The sequence below is a fragment of the Canis lupus genome, chromosome 7 (assembly GCF_048164855.1).
Source record: "Canis lupus baileyi chromosome 7, mCanLup2.hap1, whole genome shotgun sequence".
Classification (NCBI taxonomy): Eukaryota; Metazoa; Chordata; class Mammalia; order Carnivora; family Canidae; genus Canis; species Canis lupus.
In genome coordinates this window covers 61184206-61203566 of record NC_132844.1, presented here as the reverse complement: position 1 = coordinate 61203566, position 19361 = coordinate 61184206, and the positions used below count along the sequence as shown (strand labels likewise).

The 19361-nt window shown below is 39.6% G+C and overlaps 1 protein-coding gene and 1 long non-coding RNA gene across 5 annotated transcripts in view; one reads left to right on the top strand and one right to left on the bottom strand.

Moving 5' to 3' along the window:
* The window catches only part of BICRAL (BICRA like chromatin remodeling complex associated protein), a 78463-nt gene that overhangs the window by 4420 nt on the left and 54682 nt on the right, over nt 1-19361 (top strand). The window lies entirely within an intron of this gene.
* Nucleotides 1-19361, bottom strand: part of LOC140637015 (uncharacterized) — a 59760-nt gene that overhangs the window by 26826 nt on the left and 13573 nt on the right. Inside the window, exon 2 of one of the 4 annotated variants that reach the window (XR_012034263.1) lies at nt 6355-6433. The exons of the other annotated variants lie outside the window; for them this stretch is intronic. This is a non-coding gene — a long non-coding RNA (uncharacterized lncRNA). The remainder of the gene's footprint in view (nt 1-6354; nt 6434-19361) is intronic. 4 annotated transcript variants of the gene reach the window in all.

Here is a 19361-nt window from a genome sequence, read left to right as displayed (position 1 = left end):
TACAGTGGCAGTGGGGATGGAGCAAAGCAGTACGTTCCAGATACATTTTGGAGGTAGAATCAGAAGTATTTGCTTAATGGATTGGCTGTGGAGACAGGGAGGAATCAAGAATGCCTTCAAGGTTCTAGCCTAAGCCTTGGTGACTGACAGTGCCATTTGTCATTGTGTGTAGAACCTGTTATGTGTTTGAAATACTTGCAGGACATCCAAATGGAAAGTCAAGTAGGCAGTGGATATTCAAATTGAACTGTTAGGTGTGCGCTTAAGTTGTGGGAGTCCATAGCAATATGGATGGTATGTCGTGGAACTGGTTGAGACCCTTTGTGATCATAGAACCCTAATATCAAACCATAAAACACTTCCAGGGGCTAAGGTTTGGGCAAAAGAGACTGAAAAGGTTTAGCCATGATAGTGGTTGAGTGGATTATCCTTTTCAAGAAAGAGGGAATAATCTCTGCCAAATGCTGCTGAGCATGTTGAGGATAGAAAAGTGACCACTAGGATTTGGCAACAGGGAAGTGGCTGTTTGACAAGTAGTTTCTGTGGCATATGGGGTTGAAAGCCAAATTGGAATGCACTGAAAGTGGAATGAGGTTCGGTGAATGAAGCCCACTTCTTGGGGAAGTTCCTCTGTAAGGTGAGGAGAGCAACAGCACAGCAGTGGCTGGAGAGGGAGGTAGGGTCAAATAAGTGCTGCTTTTTAGATGATGGGGAATAGAAGAGCATTTGTTGTTGTTTTAAGGATTTTATTTATTTGACAGAACGAGAGGGAGTGACAGGCAGAGGGAAAGGGAGAAGCAGACTCCCTGCTGAGCAAGGAGCCCAATGCGGGGAGGGAGGGGGGTCCATCCCGGGACCCTGTGATTATGACCTTGAGCGGAAGGCAGACACTTGACCAACTGAGCCACCCCACCCACGTACCCCTAGAAGAGCATTTTTAAATAGACTAATGGGAATATCTAATAGGGAGGGAGAGACTAATGCAGAAGAGCAATAATACTACCAAAGGTACAGAATTCTTGAGGAGGTGAGAAGCTATTCAAAACACAAGAAGATGGGACACCTGGGTGGCTCAGCGGTTGAGTGACTGCCTTCAGCTCAGAGTAATCCAAGGCCCACATCAGGCTCCCTGCATGGAGCCTGCTTCTCCCTCTGCCTCTGCCTCTTTCTCTGTGTCTCTGTGTCTCTGATGAATAAATAACGCTTAAAAAAAAAAAAAAAAAAGAACCTACAGACACAAAAGAGGATTTGCCTTTGGTGGGAGTCGGACAACTTGCCGAGTAGCAGGAAAGAAGGCAGAGAATATGGGCACAGTGCAAGGACACACATGAAGTGGGGGTAGAAGACAGGGCTTTATGTTCTGTGTTCTCAGTGAAGTCTAAGGCAAGGCCAGCAGTTAAGGAAGAGGGGTGTGGATTTGAGGCGAGGAAGTCCTCCACACCATCTCTCTTTTTTTTTTTTTTTTTTTTTTACGCAGAAACCCGAAGTAAGTTGCTGGGAAACAAGGTAGGATTTTTGCAGACTGTCTGGCTGTGAATTCAGATTCTCGGGTCTGAATTTGAAACAAGTTGATTCAGTTAGTTGAGTGGTTCTCTGCCAGCCACCACCAGCTGTTTACCAGGGAAGCCAAGAGCAGGCAGGGGATTGGTTTGACTGGGATTGGAGTTCCACCACCCAGCTGTGACAGAAGAGTGAAGCTAGGGACCTGAAGGTGGTCCCTGCAGGTGGTCGTGGAGGGGGACGGGCTATTAAACTGAGGATGCTTGGAGTGTTCGGTGAGTAGGAGAGCAAGAGAAGGCAGTGGGAGTGGGGACCATGAAGTTGACCATGAAAATCATTCTTGATTAATAAAAAATGAGTTTATGGGGCACGTACCAAATTTCAAGGTGAGCTGGTGAAAAATTCTGGAGTCAGGTAGTGGCTGCAGCTGCTTAGCAGTTGTAAATGGACGGAAGGCCGCTGAGCCAGGCTCTTAAAGACTAGATGTTGTATATTTTACTGCAATAAAAAATGAGTTAGCATCTAGACATTTGTGGCAGGTACAGGTGCTATTTGCACACTGCCCTGGACTATTTGCAGAGTACTGTACTTTCTGTGGAAGAAAGTAGCTTTATAAATCAAATCGTAGGGCACCTGGGTGGCCCAGCGGTTGAGCATCTGCCTTTGGCTCAGGTCATGATCTTGGGGTCCGAGATCGGGTCCCGCATCAGGCTCAAGTCCCCCAGCAGGTCCTGGGGAGCCTGCTTCTCCCTCTGCCTATGTCTCTGCTTCTCTCTGTGTGTCTTATGAGTAAATAAAGTCTTAAAAAAAAGAAATTGAATCGCAAATTCCTGGGGCTAAAGGAGAGCATCTCCACTTAACCATGGTCCCAATCTGTTTGTGCAGAACAGTCATCTAGAGATTCTGGAGGGGACCAAGGAACCTTGTATTTTTTCTTTCCTTGTTCACTGACTGATTCTAACCCTTTAGCGCAACATTTAAAACAAGCCGGGCACTCAGTAAACTTTTGCTGACTAAATAGTCTGACAACCCAGGTAGAGTAAAATGATAGGAACCAAAGGGATAGGTTGAGATCTACAGTGCCTTACACATTTTGGTCTCTGTGGGTAATGGGAAAAAGCAGATTACAAGCAAGGGCAGGGGGGGGGGGAGAAAATTAGTACTGAGGAAATCCTTTTTTAAAGATTTTTCTTTGTTTTGAGAAAGACCGAGAGCAAGCATGCACACATGCATGAGGGAGAGGGAAGGGAAAAGAATCTCAAGGTGGAGCTTGACTTCGGGCTAGATCTCACAGCCCTGAGACCGCGCATGACTTGAGCCAAAAACAAGAGTTAGATGCTTAATGGAATGAGTCACCCAGGCGCCCCATGGAAAATCGTTTTATAAAGAGTCAAACGATACTAAGTGGAAGTGTGTTGCACTTCCCTCAACCTCCCTGTCTGCATTATTTCCGCTGAGTGATGCCATTCACATTTTTATAAGGTCCTCTGTTCCCCAGCTCGCCTATAGAGTAACAGTAAAGTGAAATGAGAGAACAGAACAGGGTAGATTATAGGATTCAAAATAGATGTTTGAAAAAAAAAATAGATGTCTGTGGTCTTTACTGAGAATATAGCAAGGTCATTTGTCAGGGGCAGAGGTGAAAGGGCTTTGAGTTTATGGAGAGAGGATACATTCTAAATTTATAGAATGTATCAGATGTGGGGGAAAATGGACACAAGAAATAGTATTTGGCTGTCATGAGGCAACAAGAATTCAGTAACATACCAGATCCATTTGCAGGGCATGGTTCTCCGTGGTCCATAATGTTATTGAGTAGAAGTGGAAGATACAGTAAGTGAGGGGGGCTAGCAGAAAGGAAGGGGTTGTTAAATGTGTGTGGGGAAGTGGGGTTACTGACAGAAAAGGTATGGGATGTGGACTTTAAAGAAGGCTCTAAAATGGGAACCTTATATGTGGTACCTCACTTCATGGAGATAGGAGCTCAGGTTATGGCTCTGCTGGGGATGGCTCACCCATTTGTAATGCAGTTCAGGAGAACTCAGGGGGCGGGCCATATTGTATGGGAAAGTGGAAGAAAGAGGTCTTGGGGAGAAAAACTGGAGGGTTTGACCTTTTCTCCTTACCTCCTGTGCTTGCATTCAAGAAAAGATCCAGAGACCTCACTGTATGTACTAGGTCTTAAACCCAGGTTCCCCTTTCCCTTAATCCTCAACAACTCTAATTCATATGGTTGTGACTTAATGACAAATTTCTTTTTAATAAAGTTGTAAAGTTGAACATTTTTTGGTTTTGTGGGTTCTTTGGCTGTCTTGCAAACACATTAAACACTTCTCCCTGGACTAAAAATCCTGAATGTGAGAAAGTGAGGGAATGAGGTGTGAAAAGGACTGTCTCTTTAGACAATCCAGGATGCTTCCTTGTATCATCAGACATTAGGTTTTATGTCCTGACCTGCAATTGAAACATTTTTCACAGGAAGAAAATGGAAGGAAAGAGTTAAACCTTAACATTAATTCAGGCCCTACTGGGTATTTAATATTATTAAATTCTCATAATAACCCTGGAGGTAGGTTTTGTCTGTATTTTATAGATAATGAAACACTGAGGTTGACAAAGGATAAATAACTTACCCAAAGTTGCTTTACTAAGGGTCAGAGACAGGGTTTGAACATATACTATAGATCCACGCATCATATATTTTGCCATTGGTATTAAGCCCATGTATAAATTTAATCTATGGATGGGGATCCCTGGGTGGCTCAGTGGTTTAGCGCCTGCCTTTGGCCCCGGGGGCGGGGTCCTGGAGTCCTAGGATCCAGTCCCACATCCGGCTCCCTGCATGGAGCCTGCTTCTCCCTCTATGTTTCTGCCTCTGTGTGTGTGTCTCTCATGAATAAATAAAATCTTTAAAAATAAATAACAAATTTAATCTATGGATGACTGCCTACTGAACATTTTAATATCTTAAAATTGGATGACCATTACTTCAGTAGGAGGAATAGGCAAAGGTAGTGCTTTTATTGATAAATAAAAACTGTGATGAAAAAAAAACAAGAGTCCCTTCTAGTGATCATTAAATTCTAGATCAAAACAGTTATCCTGCCCCTTCTGCAAATAATTCAGTTTTTATTTGCATAGCATGAGTCAAACATGGGGACCATTTTAGCTCTATATTTGGTAGCAATCAGAGAATATGAATCATATCTTTCACTTAAAAAAAATCCTAATCGTTAAAGAGAACACTGAGGACCTTAATTAAACATGACATGATGCAGCTCAAGTTGTTCTCTTGCTTGGAATATCAGTGTAAGCACAGTAATTAGAAGTACAGATTTTGGGAGAAAGTATTTAAGATGTTCAAAGAGTGATTCACTTTAAGGAAACGTTCTTTTAAAGAGGCAATACTGGAGAGGGAGGGGGAGAGGGTTGGGGTAACTGGGTGATGGGCGTCAAGGAGGGCTCATGATGTAATGAGCCCTGGATACAATATGCAACTGATGAATCACTAACCTCCAGCTCTGAAACCAATAATACATGTGAATTGAATTTAAATAAAATAAAAAAAAATAAAGAGGCCATACTATAGATTGAATGTAAGGCATATTACTAAGTGTGGCCAGTAAGATAATATGTCAAAAGGAATTTTTTGTTTTTTACTTTTTGACCATACAAGAAAGCTTAGCCCTGATAGGCAGCAGTAGTACATCATGAAACATTCTCACTGTAGAGTCTGGAGTTCACCAGGGCTGACCTGCAGCTCTGGAACCTCCTGCTACTCACTGAACAGTTTGAGGCAGTGTGTGAGTTGAGTTCTTCACACAAGGCTTTAAGAACTAACTTGAATTTTCTTCCTTGCCCAATGAGAACCAACCCTATCACTACATATTAGTGGGAAGCCTAAGTTGGGGAGATGAAGAATTTCAAAATCTTGTGGTAAGTGTAATGTCAGAGAATTTCAAAATTTGGTATGTGGACTGTCAATATTTTGACCATAACTAAAGAGTAATAAGACTGCTGTTGTATGTATTAGAATCAACTATACTTAAAAGTTGCTTGCAGTGTATTTTAGATAGGACTCCTGTTGTCATTTTCAAAAAGATAAATCAGCTTATCTGGTTTTTTGGTTAAATCTTTATTTTAGAATTGTGTAGTGCTCCTGGAAATTTTTAATACTGCTAGGGCCACTCCCATCAGTGTGTTTTTAGCAATAAGTTTTAAAACCCTAAGCATTTCCCCTGAATTAAAAAAAAAAAAAAAAAAAAAAAACTACCCATAGTTGTTGAGTGAGTTTAGTTTCAGTGCAGTATAACTGATAGTTTTATGAATATAAAATAAATTAGGATCACTTATAATTTTTTTTTTTAATCATTTCTCAGGGCACCTGGCTGACTCAGTCAATAGAGCATGTGACTTCTGATCTTGGGGTTGTGAGTTCAAGCTCCACGTGGGGTATAGAATTACTTAAAAATAAAAGTTAAATCATTTCTCTGGGCAGCCTGGGTGGCTCAGCGGTTTAGCACCTGCCTTCAGCCCAGGGCCTGATCCTGGAGACCCGGGATCAAGTCCCACGTCAGGCTCCCTGCATAGAGCCTACTTCTCCCTCTGCCTGTGTCTCTACCTCTTTCTCTCTCTCTCTCTGTGTCTCTCATGAATAAATAAATTTTTAAAAAGGAGGTGGAATAAATATTTTAAAAAATCATTTCTCAATAAACAGAACTGGAGAAACCTGGATGCCATTTTGGGAAATTAAATTTAAAATCTTTCTGTTTGGCAAATGCATTAGTTACAAAGTCAGAATTCACAAAAGAAAGTTTTCTAGAAGAAATTTTAATGTTTTAAACTGGATATTACCTGAGAAGTAGAATACTAGATTTAATGTGGGAGATCTCTTAAAATTTAGAAGTAACTCTCTCCATATAGAGACTGTTACCTACAAAAAAAAAAAAAAAAAATCAGATTTTTTCTCTCCTGATTACTAAGAGTAAAAGCTATTTTTGTATGGTTTTGATTTGGAAGTATTTCTTCTAGGATTTAAAATAAAAATGAATGCTGCTATATTTAGATTTCTTTTAACTCAGGCGTTTCCTAGAAGTGCAAAGAAATATATTTAGAAATAGGTCACTTTTTATTCTTCCTATTTGTATTCTGATTCTCCAGATCTCTGAGAATTTTAGGATTGGAGAGATCTATGGGAGCCCAACCCCTTTGTTCTAGGTGTGATCACACTTACAAGATGAATATTTAGGGAATCCCTGGGTGGCTCAACAGCTTGGTGCCTGCCTTCGGCCCAGAGCGTGATCCTGGAGTCCCGGGATCGGGTCCCATGTCAGGCTTCTGCATGGAACCTGCTTGTGTCTCTGCCTCTCTCTCTATGTGTATCTCTCATGAATGAATGAATAAAATCTTTAAAAAAAAGTGAATATTTACAACTCGGTATGTTTGGAACTGCTTCTATCCATATACCTTAAGATGGCTTTTTTTTCCCTCAAGATTTTATTAATTTATTTGAATGAGAGAGATAAAGGGGCAGGGGAAGAGGGGGAGAAGCAGACTCCCCATGGAGCAGGGAGCCCCATGCAGGGCTTGATCTCAGGACCCCAGACTGTGACCAGATCCCACGGCAGGCTCTTAACCGACTGAACCACCCAGGCTCCCCAAGATGGCTTTTTTTTTATATTCAAATTTTAAGACTATTTTACTTATTCATCTGACTTCCATTTTTTTTTTTAAGATTTTATTCATTTATTCATGAGAGACACACAGAGAGAGAGAGGCAGAGACATAGAGAAGCAGGCTCCATGCAGGGAGCCTGATGTGGGACTCGATCCCAGGACTCCAGGATCAGGCCCTGGGCCAAAGACAGACGCTTAACCTCTGAGCCACCCTGGCGTCCCTCATCTGACTTTATACATCACACGATATCCTTATTATTTTCTGTTACAGCATATGTCACATAGATAAAACCATCTGAAAGTAAATGTCCAGAGAGAATAGTACAAAGAAAAATGAAATTTGGGTAACCATGCTCTTTGAAAAAAAGGGGTGAGGAGGACCTTCACATACCTTAGATACGTAAAGTGGACATTATGCCATGTAAAACACTGAACGCATACCAAGAAAAATTTGCTTATCTTTTTGATGATATCTTCTAAGTACTAATATATTACTGTATGTGGATTTTTCATTTGCACAGCCATGTTAGTTTTACAGTTAAAGTAGACATATAATCAATTAAGAAATTACCAGAAGTCGTGAAGGAGTCTGTTTATAGAGCTTTCCCACAGTTCCTCACAGAGGGAATTGTGCATGTGCTGCAGTCAAATTGAGGAAAAGATCTGCAGCTCATGTTAGAAAGTTGTCTAAACAGGGTTTCAGAAACCCACATGTTGTGGATATAACACAACATGCACAATATAGAGAGTAGGCTTAAGTGTTCATGTAAATGAATATTTTAGTTCTATAAATATCTGCATATGAATTTAGATAAATTATTTTATAGAACACATTTTCATTACAGGTAAATACTCCCCAGCTAAATTTTCTGCTATCAGTAGATTAAAAAAAATGTGACATAAAACCTATTTGACATTAACTTTTTGTTTTTTTCACATGTTACATAATTTCCCAACTCATAATTCTCATTTAAAATATAGTCTGTGTTTCATATTGTGTAACTATGAAAACATTACCTTGAGCTTGACTCTCAAGAATGTCTTCAGGTTATAAGATGCCGTGAAAGTCACAAAGCAAAATTTTTCCTTTCAGAGCATGACATGAATTTGTCACTGTGTGTGTGTGTGTATAAAATACTTATATCCTTTTAAGATTAATTTAAAAGTATATATTCTAAATTTTTCATATACTGCTTTCCAGAATGTTTCTTTTCTAAATGGAATGTCAAAAATGAATCTTTTGAAAAAATATTACTGTATCTACTCTGAAAGAAAAAGGCACTGCACTGGTATTTCATCATCAAATATTTGTTCAGTGCTAATATTGTACAGAGCACTTAGAGGTTACAAGAACACATCATCAAGTTAGGTGAATAGTAGGTGCACACAGAAAAAAACACAACAGTGTATGCTAAGTGCCAAGTGAGTGGTACAAGTGAGAGCAAAGGAGAGCCTTTTATGTGTGTGACAGCATCCACCCATTCATTCATTCAGCAATTATTGAGCACCTAATTTGTACCAGATGCCATTCTGGGTTCCCAGGTCCTTAGTGAAGAAAAGACCAAGCCCCTGCTCTCATGGGAAGACAGACAATAAACCTAGGTAAACACTATAGTAAGATATAGGAGGGAAAATAAAACAAAATAAGGAAAATGTAGAGTGCTGGGGGATGGAAAGGTGGTCATGGTAGGTCATGGATCATCTGAGCAGAGACTTGAAGAAAGGGACAAGCCTGAAGATAGCTGAAGGAACCGCATTCCAGGCAGAGAGCAGCCAGTGCAAGGGGCTTGAGACATGAACATGCCTGGTGAGTTCAGGGCATGGCAAGTCAATGAGGGATAGAATCTGAGGGAGGGCAGAGGGCCTGGCGGGGGGCGCAGAGAGAGCAGTTGTGTAGGGCATTGCAGGTATTCACAGTTGAGGGTGGAAAGGACTTTTACAGTGAAGAAAATGAGGATTCATTGGAGGGTTTTGGCTTGTTTTATTATTCTTTTTTAAAGAGGAGGCGAGCCAGTGAGGAAGGTTCTTTGATCGAGTGAGAAGTTTGTAAAAGAGAAAAGAAAAGGGGGGGAAATGGAAGGCTGGGAAGGGACTTTGGGATCAGTTTGTGAAATGCACTAAATGCAAAGTCAAAGTATATGAATTTTTCCCTTACATACTAAAAAATCATAAAAGTTTTCAAACAAGGCAGTTGATGTGACTTAAAGAAGCATTATAGTTAATAATAGCTTTGGAACCAGACAGATCGGAGCTCCACTCCTTGCTCTTTTCCTTTAAGTAAATTACATAACCTCCCTGAGGGCATGTGCCCAGATTCTCCCTCTGGATTGAGAATTTACCATTCAGAGGAAGTTTGTAAGGATCAAGTGAGATCATGCATATAAAGATTTACATAGTGCTTGACCCTTGTGGGTCTCAGCTATCACTGCTGTTTAAAATTATTGCCATAAAAAAGTAATATTAAAACTTTAATGAAATGTATGAATGAATGGTTCCTTAGGAAATGAAATGGACTTTTTGTCTAAAGTGAATTATTCCTGTCAGCCACTGTTTCCTTCCAAGACTGGGCATTGCCCCTTGAAATTCCTATTTCAAGGGGCTCAGCGGTTTAGCGCTGCCTTCAGCCTGGGTTGTGATCCTGGGACCCAGGATCGAGTCCCACATCGGGCTCCCTGTGCGGAGCCTGCTTCTCCCTCTGTCTGTGTCTCTGCCTCTCTTTCTCATGCTCTGTGTCTCTCATGAATAAATAAATAAATATTAAAAAAAAAAGAAATTCCTATTAGTTGTATAGTAGTGTCCTTTTTTTTTAGAAGAGCAGGGGATGTAATACAGTTTCCCCCAAAACATTTAGAGATCAAATCTAACAGATTCCCATCTTGATATTCCCAGTTTAGTACAAAAAAGCCTCTGATTTAGCCGCAGAAACCTGGTGTCACTTTAAAACCCAGTTGTCAGAAATTAAGTTCCTACTGAACGCTATTCTGCAGAACACAGCTTTAGAAAATGCTGAGAAAGTAGGGAGGAAAAGCGTATGGGCTTTGATTTCATTTACAAATAAAAATGTACCTTAAATATAAAAATGTACTAAAGAAAAAGAGTGGAAAAAAAAATCATGTTCCATGGTATTAGCCCAGGATGCCATAACAAAATACCATAGGCTTATAGGTGGCTTAAACAACTGAAGTTTATTTTCTCACAGTTCTAGACACTGGGTAGTCCAAGATCTGGGTCCTGGCCAATTTGGTTGCTGGGCAGGGCCCTCTCCTCATTTGCAGACAGCTGTGTCCTCACATGAGCTCTGGTGTCTCTTCCTCTTATAAAAGCACCAGCCTTTGGGCACCTAGGTGGCTCAGTCAGTTAAGCGTCCAATTCTTGATTTCAGCTCAGTTCATGAATTTCAGCTCAGTCCTAGAATTGAGCCCCAAGTTGGACTTCGCACTGGGCATGGAATCTGCTTAAGATTCTCTTTCTCCCTCTTACCCCTCCCCCTTGACCTCTTTTTTCTCCCTTTCTTTAAAAAAACAAAAACAATAACAATAAAACAGCCTTATCCTGTTGGGGCCCTACAACTATGACCTCATTTAACCTCAATTACCTCCTAAAGACTCTGTCTCCAAATACAGTTATACTTAGGGTTAGGGTTTCAAACATGAGTTTTGGGAGGGACACGGTTCAGTCTGTAGTAGTCACATCTAGGAAGTGGAATCATAAGTGATCTTCATTTTCCTCTTTATACATTTCTGTACTTTCCAAACTTTCTGCGGTTGTAGAGGTTGAGTGAAACTAGATTCTATTTCTGGATTCCATTTATATGAGGTACCTCAAGGAGTTGGATTCAGAAGCAGAAATGACAGAAAATACAGAGACAGAAAATACAGTGGTGGTTGCCAGCAGCTGGAGGGAGAATGGAATAGAGAATTAGTGTTCGACGTGTACAGAGTTTCAGGTTTTCCGGATGAAGACTTCCAGGTTTTCCAGATGAAGGTGGATGGTGGAGACAGTTGCACAACAATGTGAATATACTTAATACCCCTGAACTGTACAATTAAAAAATTGTTATGATCGAATTTTTAAAGATTTATTTATTTATTCATGAGGGAGACACAGAGAGAGGTGCAGAGACACAGGTGGAGAGAGAAACAGGCTCCCCACAGGGAGCATAATGTGGGACTTGATCCTGGATCCCGGGAACACGTCCCAAACCAAAGGCAGATGCTTAAGCACTGAACAACCCAGGCGTCCCAAGATGGTAGATTTTATGTTATGTGTATTTTATATACACACAGATATTCCCAAGGCCGTCCACAAAAACAAACAAACAAACAAACAAACAAAAAAACCTAAAACACTTCTAAAAAATACACAGCTTTTGGAGTTAAACAGATGGTTAAGTACTAGTTCTGTGTTAATCTAGTGGTTCTCAGACTTGAATGTGCATCAGAATTACCCAGATGGCCTGTTTAGCCACCCCCTGAATTCCCAACCCAGTAGGTCTGGGATGGCCCTGAGAATTTTATTTTATTTTTTTAAGATTTTATTTATTTATTCATGAGGGACACAGAGACAGAGAGAAGCAGGCTCCATGGAGGGAGCCCAACGTGGGACTCAATCCCGGGTCTCCAGAATTATGCCCTGGGCCGAAGGCAGGGCTAAACTGCTGAGCCACCAGGGCTGCTCAGCCCTGAGAATTTTAATTTTTAACAGGCCCCCAGGTGGTTGAGAACCACCAGCCAAGAGCAAGTCTTCCTTCCTGGTTTATAAAAATGGAGATGAGTGAGATGTGAGGCTTCTGTGAGACCACGGATCCAGAAGCTCTCAGCATCAGTTTTCGTTTCCTTTTAACAAATCGTTTGCTTGCTTTTATTTTCAAATAATTTATTTTTGGATTTTTTTCCCCCATGGAATAACTACAGTCATTTTACACAAACAGAAACAAATAATTTATTTTTCCTAAATGTTTTTAGTAAGATCTACATGGGGCTTGAACTCACGACACCTGAGATCAAGAGTCACATGCTCTACCCACTGAACGAATAATAACTTATTTTTAGAAAAAAAGTATTTAAGTATGTGACAGGCATGTAACATTAATTTTGTTTCTTAGATTAGGATTATTTCACTCCAACTAGTGTTAATCTATTTAATGATCAACTTTTTTCTTATTTCAAATTAAATCTGCACGTGTACATATGGCGAGCAGGGTTATATTCTGGTGAAAATAAGGTTATGCCACTCCCCTCCCTCCATCCCCTTCCATAAAAAAACTGACAAAATCTCTGGGAAACTATAAATTAGGGTAAATACTTATTTACACTTCAGCTGTTCTTAAAGATTTCCACTTTGTGGCTATCTATAAGACCTAACCAGGGGGAAATGACCCCTTAAGCTAATGTTTTACCTAAATTCTATAAACATCTCTAGACTTGGACTGTCCAATATGGTAGCCACCGGACATAAATGGCTGTTAGCACTTGAAATGTGACTAGCACCAGTTGTGATATATTCTAAGTGTAAGATCCACACCAGATTTTAAAGACTGTATGAAAAAAAGGATGTAAACTATCTCATTAGTTTTATACTAATTACATGTTGGAATGATTAAATAAATATTAAATTAAAATATTAAATACATATATTTATATTAATATTTTTCATTTAGTCCAAAATATTGTTTGGATATTCTGAACTAAATAAAATATATTAAAATTGATTACACTTAAAAAGTTTGACTACTAGAAAATTTTAAAGATTTTATTTATTTATTCAAAAGAAATACAGAGAGAGAGAGGCAAAGACACAGGCAGAGGGAGGAGCAGACTCCCCACAAGGAGCCCCATGTGGGACTTGATCCAGGATCCCAGGATCACACCCTCAGCTGAAGGCAGACGCTCAACCAACTACTAGAAAATTTTAAATCATATATGTGGCTTTCACTGACTCATACTCTGTTGGGACAGCTGAGCTACTCTAGACCTTCTGAGATTTAAGGGGTTTGGGGGTGCAGTTGGGGGAGAAAGGAGGGCTCTGTGGCAAAGTCAACAAATAAAACATTGAGTTTTATAAAGCAAGAAGTCTGGGACACCTGGGTGGCTCAGTGGTTGAGCATCTGCCTTTGGCTTGGGGCGTGATCCTGGAGTCCTGCATTGGGCTCCCTGCATGGGGCCTGCTTCTCCCTCTGCCTGTCTTTGCTTCTCTGTCTCTCATGAATTTAAAAAAATAAATAAAAATTAAAAATCTTAAAAGAAAAAAAAAGCAAGAGGTCTGACATACATTATGAATTAACCAAGAAATATATATAATATGTAGCATTTCCCAAAGTTGTTTCATTATAGAACCCTGCCATCCTTTTTTGTTCAAAGGACTCCTTTACCTGCAGTTCTACATGGAAAAGACCATAAAATCTTACTCTCAGCCCCAGTGTTCCCAAAGCTTTCTACAGGCCAGTGCCAATATTATTTCTCCCTACTCGTGCATACCTTTTTATAGTGGTAATTTTAAAATAATATGCTTCCCTTTTCTCAGCAAAAATACCATATAACTAGTTTATTTAAAACTGTAGAATTTTAATTGATGGAATAGTGAGGTTTTTTGCTGTGGGAGAAAATGTTTTAAGATTCTCCATTGCTGGGATCCCTGGGTGGCGCAGCGGTTTGGCGCCTGCCTTTGGCCCAGGGCGCGATCCTGGAGACCCGGGATCGAATCCCACGTCGGGCTTCCGGTGCATGGAGCCTGCTTCTCCCTCTGCCTATGTCTCTGCCTCTCTCTCTCTCTCACTGTGTGCCTATCATAAATAAATAAAAAATTAAAAAAAAAAAAAAAGATTCTCCATTGCTATCTTTTGGCACGAGAAACATTTCTAGAAATTGAACCTTCCAAAAATCCTGATATTTCCACCCACAGAGATGAGAAGCAGCACAAGCTTGGGAATTACAGATTTGAGTTCAAACCTCTGACTTGCTACTTACAAACTCTGCAATGTTGGGCAAGCATCTTATATTCTCTGTAAAAATTGGGTTAACTGTGCATACCTGGCAGGATTGTGTTAGAGGATTAGAACCATATGAAGTGCCTGGCAGAGGAAAGGCACTTAGTAAATGTTACCTACTATTACAGTTTTTATTACCTCATGTGCCTTGGCATATCAATTAATAGTAAAAGGGACTTAATATTACTGTGAATATCCATACTAGTATATGTTTATTTTCATGCATACTGATAATGCCTTCTGTAGTTTGGAAAATTATTTTAGTTGTAGGTCTTGCCTTTGTAATAAGATTACCAGCTACTCAGGATGCCTGGGAGGTTCAGCGGTTGAGCATCTGCCTTCAGCTTGGGGCATGATCCCGGGATCCGGGATTGAGTCCCACATTGGGCTCCCTGCAAGGAGCCTGCTTCTCCCTCTGCCTATGTCTCTGCCTCTCTCTGTGTGTCTCTCATGAATAAATTAATCTTAAAATGAAAAAAAAGATTATCAGCTACTCGAGTGCTGCAACATTATTATTGTTTGTTTAGCCCTCCAAAGCTTACCTAATAAATAATCATTTAATCTAGTCATTATCATTAGTATGATAAATTATAATGGTATTGCTTAATATATCATGCTATAGTAATGTGCTTTCTTAAAGAAAAATTATATGGATATTACGAGAATCATTAATAGAAGTTGCAAACTATCAGAAGTTTAAGAAAAAGTTAAATAATGACAAACCTTCATAAAGAAATAATTTTACTCAGGCAAAATCTAAAAACTTAAATATTTAGAGAGGGAAATAGGGTGTTCTTTAGGCAAGACTGTGAAGACATGAAACAAGAAAAAATTACTCTAGGGACACCTGAGTGGCTCAGCGGTTGAGCAGCTGCCTTTGGCTTAGGGCATGATCCTGGAATCCCGGGATCGAGTCCCGCATCAGGCTTCCTACATGGAGCCTGCTTCTCCCTCTGCCTATGCTCTGCCTCTGCCTCTGTGTCTCTCGTGAATAAATAAAATCTTTAAAAAAAAAAAAAGAAAAAATTACTCTAATTTGTCCAAAAGAATGATACTGAATAATGGCAAGAACCATGGGTCTATCCTATCTTTTTCTATTGAAGTATAATTGACAATGTTGCATTAGTTTCAGGTGTACCATGTAGTGATTCAACAACTCTATTCATTATACTATGTTCACCACACATGTAGCTACCATTCATCACCAGCCAACACTATTAAAATACCATTGACTATATTCCCAATGATGTACCTTTTACCCCCATGACTTATTCCATAATCTGGAAGCCTGTATCTCCCACTCCCCTTCACCCATTTTGCCCACTCCTGCCCCTTTAGCAACCACCAGTTTGTTCTCTGTATTTATGGGTCTGTTGCTGGTTTCTTGTGTATTTGTTTGTTTGTTTTTTAAATTCCACATATAAATAAAATCATATGGTATTTTTCTTTGTCTGATTACTTCACATAGCATAATACCCTCTAGGTTCATCCATGTTGTCCCAAATGGCAAGATCTCAGTAATATCCCATCGTTGGTGGGTGGGTGCATGCGTGCGTACATGGGTGTGTTAATATATCGTCATTCATCTGTCACTGAGCATTTAGGTTGCTTCCATATCTTGGCTATTGCAGATAATACTGCAATCAACATTGGTGAGTTTTCATTTTCTTTGCGTGAATACCCAGTAGTGGAATTACTGAATTGTATGGTATTTCTATTTTTACTTTTTTGAGGAACCTCTGTATTGTTTTCTGTTGTAGTTGCACCAGTTCATATTCCCACAGTTTGTGAGAGTTCCCTGAAACAGCTTGCCAACACTTGTTATTTCTTGTCTTTTTTTATACTAAGCATTCTGGCTCATTGTGATACCTCATTGTGATTATGATTTGCATTTCCCTGATGATCAGTGAGGTTGAGCATATTTTCATGTGTCTATTGGCCATCTGGATATCTTCTTTGAAAAAATGGCTATTTGGATGGGTCTGTTCTATTTTAAATGATCCAGAAGTGATATGATAGGGTCAAACTAAATAAAAATTTTTATCTCTTTCCTAAGGGAAAGGGTTGTGTTGTAGGCACAGATATCTCATTAGATGGAACTAGAGGCACCTGTGTGGCTCAGTGGTTAAGCATCTGCCTCTAGCTCAGGTCATGATCCCCGGGTTCGGGGATCAAGTTCAACATTGGGCTCCCTGTGAGGAGCCTGCTTCTCCCTCTGCCTCTGTCTCTGCCTCTGTGTCTCTCATGAATAAATAAATATTTTAAAAATAAATTAGTGAATGAATTAATTTCGTGTTCTTAGACCACTGGAGGCTGTCTATAAGTTACTTGACTCCCTTATTTGAGGGTTCAGTAATCTATAGCAAGAAAAAAAGTGAGTAAAGAAGTGAGTATAGAAAAGTGAATATAGAAAAAGGTGTTAATTCAAATGTCATTCGATTTCAAGCACTCATAAAAACTAAAAAAGTAGGTGATTTATTTATGTAACTATTTTCCACTTTAGATGAGTGTAGATGTGAATTTTGACTAAGCTTTCCAGAACATTGTTATATATTTGTGAGATAAAATTTGCCTTTTTGTCTCATTCTGTCCAAGTTTGAGGATTTTGATGAGCTTTTCCACTGCAGTCTTGGGCTTTTTAAGTTATAAAACGTGTTTCTGTTGCTTTTCACTAAAGCATACAAAAAATTAGCTTTACTGGACCTTCCTTACTCGGGATTGTTTTGATAACTGGTGATACTGAAGAGTGTCCTTCCTGTGCTGTTGAATTGACAGCTTGCTGCTACCATCCTGTGGTCTGGCAGTACTTCCAGCATCTTTGCATTGCAAAAATTACATCAAACTGTTTGGAAATGACCAGTCTGTGCTTAGCAAGTATAAAAATAGCTTGTGGATTATATTCAGATGTTTAGAATTCCATTTGTTTGTTACTGGGTTGAGTTTATTCACTTCACATGTTGAACAACTGCCCTGGACCCTCGTAGTATGCAAGGGCTGTATGGACTGACCCCTAAAGAATCTGTGGATAGAATTGTGGGGAGGGTAGACCATGAACTTGAATAAGAAAAAATAAATGCATGTTATTTTCTCTAGACTCCCATTGAAATTTATCATTTCCTAAATCTGTGAATGAAGGCCACAACCATAGCAGTATTAACAGTGCCCGGGAATTTGTTACTAGTAGAAATTTTTTTCTATCCCCTCACATTTGCAGATAATCTGGAAAGATTACTATCTTCTAAATGACGATATTGGGATCCCTGGGTGGCGCAGCGGTTTGGCGCCTGCCTTTGGCCCAGGGCGCGATCCTGGAGACCCGGGATCGAATCCCACATCGGGCTCCCGGTGCATAGAGCCTGCTTCTCCCTCTGCCTATGTCTCTGCCTCTCTCTCTCTCTCTCTCTCTGTGACTATCATTAAAAAAAAAAAAAATCTTAAAAAAAAATAAAATAAATGACGATATTTACTAGACTCACCACTAAATCTTCAATATTAATGCATTGTCAAAGAATCACATATATAGGGCAGCCCGAGTGGCTCAGCAGTTTAGCACCGCCTTCGGCCCAGGATGTAATCCTGAAGACCCGAGATTGAGTCCCGTGTCGGGCTCCCTGCATGGAGCCTGTTTGTGTCTCTGCCTTTCTCTGTGTCTCTCATGAATAAATAAATAAATCTTAAAAAAAAAAAAAAAAGAATCACATATACAACTATATCACAATTTAAAAATATTTTTATAAATGTATTTTAATTTTTTAATAAATGCATTTTTAAAAAATCCTACATATATTATGCACTTTGAAATACTACTCTGCAAAAGGATCCATAGGCTTCACCAGACAGCCAGAAGGCACACAAAGGGTCAAGAACCCTCCTCCTTCCTTTGGGAGATTTCTTCCCACAGCCACATCTGGTACCTGTCAGTAGTTGTGGGGTAAACTGCCTCAACTTCTTTCAGATCCTTGCTTGCTGGAGTTAATTTTAAGTGATAAGCCATGGATCCTTCATCTCACTTCATTGAGCATCTGTCCTAAAGCTGCCAGCTTGGAGAATGCTTTTCCAGAAATAAAGGTTTTTTGATCATAGATCTACAACTAGTTATGGTCTTTTTTTTGGTAAGAATATCCATAGATGCTTTATTTTTTATTGTTACTGATACTAAAATTTTTTTCATAACAAAGTTTTCCATTTTAAGTACAGTTAAGCACATTTTAAGTACAGTTCTGTGGCATTAAGTACATTGACAATGGTATGCAACCATCATCATCACCATCGTTCTCTAGAACTTTCTCATCTTCTCCAACTGAAACTCTGTTCCTTCTGGTCTTTTGATGGAAATGAGTATAAATATAAATTCTCTTCACATGACATTTCTTAGGACTTATAAAAGATTTTACACTAGATAGAAGTTTGCCTCTCTTAAATGGAATATAGAAGGATGCCTGGGTGGCTCAGCGGTTGGTCTGCCTTCCGCTCAGGGCATGATCCCAGGTGTGGGGATCGAGTCCCATATCAGGCTCCCTGTGAGGAGCCTGCTTCACCCTCTCTCTGTGTCTCTGCCTTTCTCTGTGTCTCTCATGAATAAATAAAACCTTTTAAAACTTTTTTTTTAAATGAGATTATTTAAACTTCTTTAAAATTTTTGTAGAAGCGGAAATATTGTTTGGAGTAATATGCTACATATATATTTATTCATATTCTTTCTTTTTTATTTTCTTGAGTAAAGGGATAGAAGTTTATTAAGTAAAGATACAGGGAAAGCTCTCAGAAGTGAGAGGGGTCCCAACAGGGTTGCCCCATATTCTTTCTTACATCATTTAAAAAAAATATTTCTTCAGGGGACCCAATGTGGCTCAGTGGTTTAGCACCTGCCTTTGGCCAGGGTGTGATCTTGGGGTCCAAGGATCGAGACCCATGTTGGGCTCCCTGCATGGAGCCTGCCACTCCCTGTGCCTGTGTCTCTGCCTCTCTGTCTCTCATAAATTAAATAAATAAATAAATAAATAAATAAATAAATAAATAAATAAATTTCTTCAGTTTGGGGTTTTTTATTATTTTTTAAAATTAGGTTCCATATCCAACATGGGGCTTAAACTCAGGATCCTGAGGTCAAGAGTTGCTTGCATGCTCTGCTGACTGAGCCAGCCAAACACCCCCTTAAATATTTTTAAGCTTAAAAAATGCTTCTCTCATTTTTCTTCTCC